The sequence below is a fragment of the Malus sylvestris genome, chromosome 6, assembly GCF_916048215.2.
Source record: "Malus sylvestris chromosome 6, drMalSylv7.2, whole genome shotgun sequence".
Classification (NCBI taxonomy): Eukaryota; Viridiplantae; Streptophyta; class Magnoliopsida; order Rosales; family Rosaceae; genus Malus; species Malus sylvestris.
The window spans coordinates 30,076,804-30,085,852 of NC_062265.1; the positions used below are offsets into that span (position 1 = coordinate 30,076,804).

Here is a 9,049-nt window from a genome sequence, read left to right on the forward strand (position 1 = left end):
GGAAGCTCGGAGTGCTTCGTTTGAAGGTTTTGGACGTCGGGATCACGTGGTTCAACTTTGGCCGGTTTTCTTGGGATTTTTCCGGTGAGATTTCTTGATTTTTAAAGCCTTAAACTAGTCTATCGTGATTCTACGTGTTTGGGGCTTCAATTTGGTATAAAATACGAAGAAATTGGTTGAGAAACGAAGGAGAACAAGGAGTTCAAAGTTTGGCCGGAAATCGGCCGCCGGAAAAACCAGTCCGGCGACTAGCTGAGGAAGAAGGTGCGCGTGGGGGGCGTGTGGACCCGTGCCACCCACAGCGCGTGGGGGCGCGTGGGACCTCCAAAAAATTTTCTAAAAATTTCTCGACGTCCGTGACGTCGAGTAGATCGATGTGGTATATTCATATACCCAAATTGAGCATCGTATGAGAAGTTATTTCGAATTATTGGTTATGTGTTTAAATTAACGTTTTTATAGTTGTTTCGCATATAGGTGACACCTATCCCGAGGACGAGCGCATCCAGGGACGTCACGGGGGTTACGACCCATCGACTTATCAGTGAGTGGGCAGTTTTGATTTCGTATTACCTATATACAACTGTTTTTCCCAGAAAATGCGTTTATATGAAAATTATGATTTAAATTGCCATGCATGCAAATGTTGAGATATTTGAATTGAGAATTGATGCATATATATGTGAATTGACGCGGTGGACGCACAGGTGAGTTTTATTATCATTCAGATGAGTTATTTTATATGAATTGCATTGAAAGCTCTTAACCTGCACTTAGGTGTTAGTGCTTATATTGTTATTCACCACACCGCACGCTCGCCTTGGATCTAAGTAGGTGGATGTCGTACAGACCATGTGAGGGTTTCGACATGCTAGTCGTACAGATCACTAGATGTGATTCCGACTAGTGGGTGACCTTAGTTATGCGCGCTGATGATTGTTAAGAGAAGCACTAGAGCGTATTTATACACATATCATCGTATAGACTACTATACGTAGTTCCGAGTGATGTGCAGTGTAGTGCCGTACAGGTCACAGTTGGTGACTCCGGCAGGGCCGTATAGGTCACTGTGGTGACTCCGGCTGAGTGGGATGTTGAGCTTTAGAATCATCCGTACAGGACCATTGTAGGGTCTCCGGTTGATTTATTATTTCACCTGAGTGATATTGATGCATTCTGATTATATTTTGGGCATGGCATATCATTCCTGAGATGTTATTATGATGGATTGTGATTTGAGCTTTTGATGATATATATATATATATATATATATATATATGTGTTTATATACTATTTTTCTGGGAAAGTATACAGGTTTTACGGTGAGGGGTTAGAAATGTTTTTAACGAAATGTTTTGGAAAATCTTAGTTTTACTGACCCACTCATTTTGTTTTGCGCCCCTCCAGGTTCTAGTTAGCAGTTGGTGGCTCTCGGGGTCTTCTTCGGCATTCTGACAGACGTTCTGCATGTAGGACTCACCTGCGGGTGATGTATTTTATTTTGGTCCTACTTGACTGCACTTAGACCTATGCTCTGAATTTATGTGGTTACCTTATAACTTATCATTTTATTCTAGTAGGTGGTTCTACTAGAGATTGGTTTAAATTCCTTCGTATTCTGTTATATCTTGCTTCCGTGTCGCACTCTTGGTTACGTCACACTCACGTGACGGCCAGCACACCTTGATCCTCTGGGTCGGGGTGTGTCAGTTTGGTATCAGAGCTTAGGTTGCAGTCCTGTATAATTGTTAATGCTTTAATGATCTTTTGATGTTTTCTGTCAGAATTATGCCGCCTCGTAGAGAGCGTAGGGAGTCCCGCCGTACTTCTGATCCTAATTTTCCTGATATCGTTCAGTTGGGGGAAGCAATGACTCAGGCTTTTCAAAATGTGATTCGTCCTCCTCCCCCACCTCAGAGGACACCCCTGGAGACCATGTACAATTTGAAATTGGATCGCTTTATGGGTGATGAAGGTCATAAGGGGGCAGAGAAATGGCTAGATCATATTGAAAAGACGTTTCAGGTAATGTAAAGTCAGGGGAATTTTTCGACTGATAGGTGGGTTGAGACCACTACCTGGTTTTTGGGGTCGAGAGCTGGCAGGTTGGTGGAGGAATCAGACGCAATTTATGTCCCCAGCTATGGCATCTGATTGGGAAGTATTTAAAGATAATTTCAAGAAAAGATTTTCCCCCTAGAGTATATCGATCGCAAGAAACAGGAATTCACTCTATTGAAACAGAAGAATATGACAGCTCATGAGTACTACAGAAAGTTTACTGATTTGTCTCGTTATGACCCTGATACAGCTGGTAATCAGGGAGAGATGCTTCGACGTTTCAAGTTGGGATCTAAGAAAAAGTGGCGGACTTTTGCCAGTGCACTTCCCTGCGCCGATTACCATGAGTTTTTCGAGATTTTGGTTAGGATGGAGGACTCCGATAATCTGCCCAGTGAGAGTGAGGATGATGAGGACAAGAATGACGGTCAGAAGAAGGATGATAAATGTAAGGGTATCTCTATTCCGGGACCTCGCAAGACGCAGAATTTTAAGAAGAGTGGGGTGAGTTCGAGTTCTTCTAGTGGTGGATATAGTATTACTGGCCCGAGGAGAGGTGGTGGTAGATTTTCTGGTGGGCCTAGATTTCAGAGGCAGAGGGATTCTGGTGGTGCTGGTGGTTCTAGCGCTCCGTGGTGCCGCCGTTGTAACTTTCGTCACCATGGTGAGTGTAGGAGAGGTAGTGGTGGTTGTTTTACTTGTGGGCAAATGGGACATCGGGCTTCTCAGTGTCCCTAGGGTCAGCAGAGACCGCAGCAGACCACTATGCCACCTCCAGCGCCGATTCAGCAGAGCTTTGGATCAGGCGGTTATGGCCAGTCGAGTCGTGGTGGTGCCTACCACTACCAAGGGGATGCTGCTCCTTATGCTCCCGAACCTTATCAGTATCCCCAGAAGCCTTATTCTCAGACAGGGTATTCTCAGGACTTTGGGGGTTATTCTTCTTATTCATCTATGTCAGTTGGTGGATCTCAGTGGCATCAGGGGGGTCAGCCCCGTCAGGGGGAAATTGCTACTGGTGGTGCAGGATCATCTAGACAGTCTAGTCAGTCTGGTCAGGGACGTGCTCCCCAGGGGCGAGGTAATCAAGGCAGTAGAGGTCGTGGTGGACGACAACAAGCTCAGGGGCGTGTTAATCACATCTCACTGCAAGAGGCTCATAATCATCCTGACTTGATCATGGGTACGTTAAATGTTCTTGGTCATTTTGCTAAGGTTTTGATTGATTGTGGTGCTACACACTCTGTGATTTCTCATACGTTTGCTCAAATGACTCAACCTCACCCTTCACCTCTAGGATTTGAGTTAGAGTTTGCCATGCCTAGAGGAGATAAATGTTATGTTGATAGTGTGTATCTTGGGTGTCCAGTGATGGTAGAGGGCATAGTTATGCCAACTGATCTTATTCCGTTAGATATTGTGGATTTTGATGTGATTCTAGGAGCTGATTGGTTGCATTATAATCGTGCCCATATTGATTGTTATGGTAAATCAGTTACTTTTTATCGCCCTGGACTACCCGAGGTTACTTTTGTGGGCGAAAGAGGTGGGGTGAGATATGGTGTTATTTCTGCCATAAGAGCACGGAAATTATTATTGAAGGGTTGTCAGGGATATTTGGCACATGTGGTATTAAATAATGTTGTTCCTACCAGTATAGAGGGAGTTGGTGTGGTCAGGCATTATCCTGATGTATTTCCTGATGATTTGCCGGGGCTGCCGCCAGACAGAGAGGTGGAATTCTCTATTGATTTGCTTCCAGGTACTGACCCTATATCTTTAACTCCTTATAGAATGGCTCCCGCTGAGTTGAGAGAAATGAAAATTCAGTTGCAAGAATTACTTGATAAGGGTTTCATTCAGCCTAGTTCGTCACCTTAGGGTGCTCCAGTATTATTTGTGAGGAAGAAAGATGGAACTCTGAGATTATGCATTGACTATAGGCAATTGAACCGGGTAACGATTAAAAACCGTTATCCATTGCCTCGCATCGATAATTTGTTTGATCAGCTGAAAGGTGCGTGTGTCTTCTCTAAGATTGATTTGAGATCAGGTTATTATCAGTTGAAGATTAAAGAGGAAGATGTACCTAAGACGGCTTTCCGAACCCGTTACGGACATTATGAATTTCGGGTTATGCCATTTGGGTTGACTAATGCACCTGCAGCTTTCATGAGGTTGATGAATGAGGTATTCCAGCAATATCTTGATAAATTTGTTATTGTTTTTATTGATGATGTTCTGGTATATTCTAAATCTAAAGCAAATCATATTCGACATCTGAACTTGGTATTAAAGAAATTGAGGGAGCATCAGTTGTATGCTAAGTTTAGTAAATGTCAATTTTGGTTTACTGAAGTGGCATTTTTTAGGCATGTTGTATCGGCTCAAGGAATCCAAGTTGATCCTCAAAAGATAGCGGCAGTGGAGAATTGGGAGCAACCTCGAACCATCACTGAGGTACGAAGTTTTCTTGATTTAGCAGGTTATTATCGACGGTTTGTTCATGATTTCTCTATGATTGCTTTGCCATTAACGAAGTTGACGAGGAAGGATGTTAAATTCGAGTGGGATGAGAATTGTGAGTGGAGTTTCCAGCAATTGAAATATTGCCTCACTCATGCCCTAGTATTAGTATTTCCTGATGATAGCGGTAATTTTGAGATTTATAGTGATGCTTCGTTGAATGGTTTGGGATGTGTTTTGATGCAGCATAATAGAGTGATTGCCTATGCTTCTCGGCAGCTGAAAAATCATGAAAGGAATTATCCTACTCACGATCTTGAATTGGCAGCTATTGTCTTCGCTTTGAAGATTTGGAGGCATTATTTATATAGTGAGAAGTGTAAGAACTTCACTGATCACAAGAGTCTTCAGTATTTGTTTACTCAGCATGATCTTAATCTTCGTCAGCGAAGGTGGATGGAATTGCTAAGTGATTACGATTGTACTATTGAGTATCATCCGGGTCGTGCTAATGTGGTAGCTGATACACTGAGTAGGAAACCTCAAGGCAGACTCAATGCCTTATATGCTAGCTGTGTTCCTCTTCTTGCTAAGCTAAGGGCAACTGGAGTAAGGTTAGAGTTGGAAGATCGAAGTGGAGCCTTTCTTGCTAGTTTTCAAGTCAGACCAGTTTTGATTGATCGCATACTCGAAGCCCAGATGGTGGATGAGGAAATTCAGGAAATGGTTCAATTAAGAAGTGAAGGGAAAAAGAAAGACCTCAGAATTCGGGAATCAGATGGTATGCTTATGCAGGAAAATAGAATGTATGTTCCGAATGATGAAGAATTAAAGAAGGAAATTTTGGATGAAGCGCATTGTTCAGCTTATGCGATGCACCCGGGAGGAACTAAAATGTATCATACCATTCGACCATTTTATTATTGGCCGGGTATGAAAAGAGAAATTGATGAGTATGTGAGTAGATGTATTATCTGCCAGCAAGTTAAAGCAGAAAGAAAGAAGCCATTCGGGCGAATGCAGCCACTTCCCGTTCCCCAGTGGAAATAGGAAAATATAACCATGGATTTCGTGTATAAACTTCCTCGTACACGAAATGGATTCGATGGTATTTGGGTGATTGTGGATCGACTTACCAAGTCAGCGCATTTCATTCCAGTGAGGGAAAAGTATCCTCTGAATAAATTGGCTAAACTGTTCATTACGAAGATTGTGAAGTATCATGGAGTTCCGGTGAACATTATTTCTGATCGAGACCCAAGATTTACTTCTAAATTCTGGGTGGCTTTTCAGGAAGCTCTTGGTACGCAATTGCTTTATAGCACAGCTTATCATCCTCAAACTGATGGGCAATCAAAGAGGACTATTCAGACGTTGGAGGATATGTTGAGATCTTCAGTATTACAATTTGGTGATTCCTGGCATGATCGTCTGGACTTGATGGAGTTTGCCTACAATAACAGTTTTCACTCGAGCATTGGTATGTCACCATTCGAGGCACTTTATGGTAGGGCGTGTCGTACGCCATTATGTTGGTCTGAGGTTGGTGAAAGGGTGTTAGAAGGTCCCGAGATTGTGGATGAGACAACTCAAAATGTTCAGGTGATTAAGTCTAACCTGAAAGCAGCCCAAGATCGACAGAAGAGTTTAGCTGATCGACATGCCACTGATCGAGTGTATAATGTGGGCGATTGGGTGTTTCTGAAATTGTCACCTTAGAGAGGCGTGGTACGATTTGGAAAAAAAGGGAAGCTAAGTCCGAGATATATTGGACCTTATGTGATCACTGAAATAGTTGGTGAAGTTGCAGGTTGGAGTTGCCCCCGAAGTTATCTAAGGTCCATAATGTGTTCCACGTCTCTATGCTTCGACATTATATTTCTGATCCTTCTCATGTGATCCCTCCTCAAGCGTTAGAGATTAATCCGGATTTGACATATGATGAGGAACCAGTCACTATATTGGATTGGAAAGATAAGGTTCTAAGGAATAAGACGGTGAGTTTGGTGAAGTTGTTGTGGAGGAACCATTCCGTAGAAGAAGCTACCTGGGAGACAGAAGATCGTATGAGAGAAATTTACCCAAGATTATTCTATGGGTATTAAGTGGTTTAATTGGTTATGGGAATTTCAAGGATGAAATTCTATAAGGAGGGGAGATTGTCACAGCCCGTCCCGAGATTTTCTATCGGGGACGTGAATTGACGGATTTACCCTTGACGTTACTAAGGTATGTGTGTGTAACGTTATTTGGTTTAAATTATTATAAGTTTTGGGGATAGAGAAAATTGGTTTACATTTTGTTTGTATGGTTAGGATGAAAATGGATGGTGTGGATTAGATTGGACCACACACATGACCTCTCTCCCTCTCTCATTCCCCGTGTCTTCTTTGTCTCTCTCCCTCACGACCCTCTATCATTCTCTCTCACCCAAAACGTACGGCCTCACCCAAAACCACCAAAAAACGCAGTGGATCGAAGCAACCAAGGTAAGAATCTTCATCCTTGAGATGTTTTAAGTCGATTGGTACTAGTTTTAGGACGTGAAACCCTCGAAATCACGTGAAACCCGAACCTCCATTTTTTGTCACTGTTCATGCAAACGTAAGATGTTGATTTACAAGGAATTCTAAGCTTGTAGTGAGCTTAGTGAGGTCCCAAGGAAGCTCGGAGTGCTTCGTTTGAAGGTTTTGGACGTCGGGATCACGTGGTTCAACTTTGGCCGGTTTTCTTGGGATTTTTCCGGTGAGATTTCTTGATTTTTAGAGCCTTAAACTAGTTATCGTGATTCTACGTGTTTGGGGCTTCAATTTGGTATAAAATACGAAGAAATTGGTTGAGAAACGAAGGAGAATAAGGAGTTCAAAGTTTGGCCGGAAATCGGCCGCCGGAAAAACCAGTCTGGCGACTAGCTGAGGAAGAAGGTGCGCGTGGGGGGCGCGTGGACCCGTGCCACCCACAGCGTGTGGGGGCGCGTGGGACCTCCAAAAAAATTTCTAAAAATTTCTCGATGTCCGTGACGTCGAGTAGGTCGATGTGGTATATTCATATATCCAAATTGAGCATCGTATGAGAAGTTATTTCGAATTATTGGTTATGTGTTTAAATTAACGTTTTTATAGTTGTTTCGCATATAGGTGACACCTATCCCGAGGACGAGCGCATCCAGGGACGTCACGGGGGTTACGACCCATCGACTTATCAGTGAGTGGGCAGTTTTGATTTCGTATTATCTATATACAACTGTTTTTCCCAGAAAATGCGTTTATATGAAAATTATGATTTAAATTGCCATGCATGCAAATGTTGAGATATTTGAATTGAGAATTGATGCATATATATGTGAATTGACGCGGTGGACGCACAGGTGAGTTTTATTATCATTCAGATGAGTTATTTTATATGAATTGCATTGAAAGCTCATAACCTGCACTTAGGTGTTAGTGCTTATATTGTTATTCACCACACCGCACGCTCGCCTTGGATCCAAGTAGGTGGATGTCGTACAGACCATGTGAGGGTTCCGACATGCTAGTCGTACAGATCACTAGATGTGATTCCGACTAGTGGGTGACCTTAGTTATGCGCGCTGATGATTGTTGAGAGAAGCACTAGAGCGTATTTATACACCTATCATCGTACAGACTACTATACGTAGTTCCGAGTGATGTGCAGTGTAGTGCCGTACAGGTCACAGTTGGTGACTCCGGCAGGGCCGTATAGGTCACTGTGGTGACTCCGGCTGAGTGGGATGTTGAGCTTTAGAATCATCCGTACAGGACCATTGTAGGGTCTCCGGTTGATTTATTATTTCACCTGAGTGATATTGATGCATTCTGATTATATTTTGGGCATGGCATATCATTCCTGAGATGTTATTATGATGGATTGTGATTTGAGCTTTTGATGATATATATATATATATATATATATATATATATATATATGTTTATATACTATTTTTCTGGGAAAGTATACAGGTTTTACGGTGAGGGTTAGAAATGTTTTTAACGAAATGTTTTGGAAAATCTTTAGTTTTACTGACCCACTCATTTTGTTTTGCGCCCCTCCAGGTTCTAGTTAGCAGTTGGTGGCTCTCGGGGTCTTTTTCGGCATTCTGACAGACGTTCTGCATGTAGGACTCACCTGCGGGTGATGTATTTTATTTTAGTCCTACTTGACTGCACTTAGACCTATGCTCTGAATTTATGTGGTTACCTTATAACTTATCCTTTTATTCTAGTAGGTGGTTCTACTAGAGATTGGTTTAAATTCCTTCGTATTCTGTTATATCTTTGCTTCCGTGTCGCACTCTTGGTTACGTCACACTCACGTGACGGCCAGCACGCCTTGATCCTCTGGGTCGGGGTGTGTCATACTAACCTTGTCAAGATGAGACTAAAAAAATAATCATATTTTCGAATCTTTAGTTGATATATATAGGCAATGAATGAGACATGCATCCATTATTTCTTGAAGGCTAATGCTAGGGATACCAAATTTTTAAACCAAATTTTGTAAA

General features: G+C 42.4%; 1 long non-coding RNA gene across 4 annotated transcripts; it reads left to right on the plus strand.

Moving 5' to 3' along the window:
- On the plus strand, positions 1-8,640 carry LOC126626192 (uncharacterized). Of its 4 annotated transcripts, none has more exons than XR_007624632.1 (3): positions 1-84; positions 478-544; positions 8,601-8,640. It is a non-coding gene; the product is annotated as an uncharacterized LOC126626192 (long non-coding RNA). The 4 variants fall into 4 exon arrangements; XR_007624634.1 differs by lacking the exon at positions 478-544 and adding an exon at positions 7,665-7,731; XR_007624633.1 differs by lacking the exon at positions 8,601-8,640 and adding an exon at positions 1,408-1,428.
- Positions 8,641-9,049: the final 409 nt, after the last annotated feature.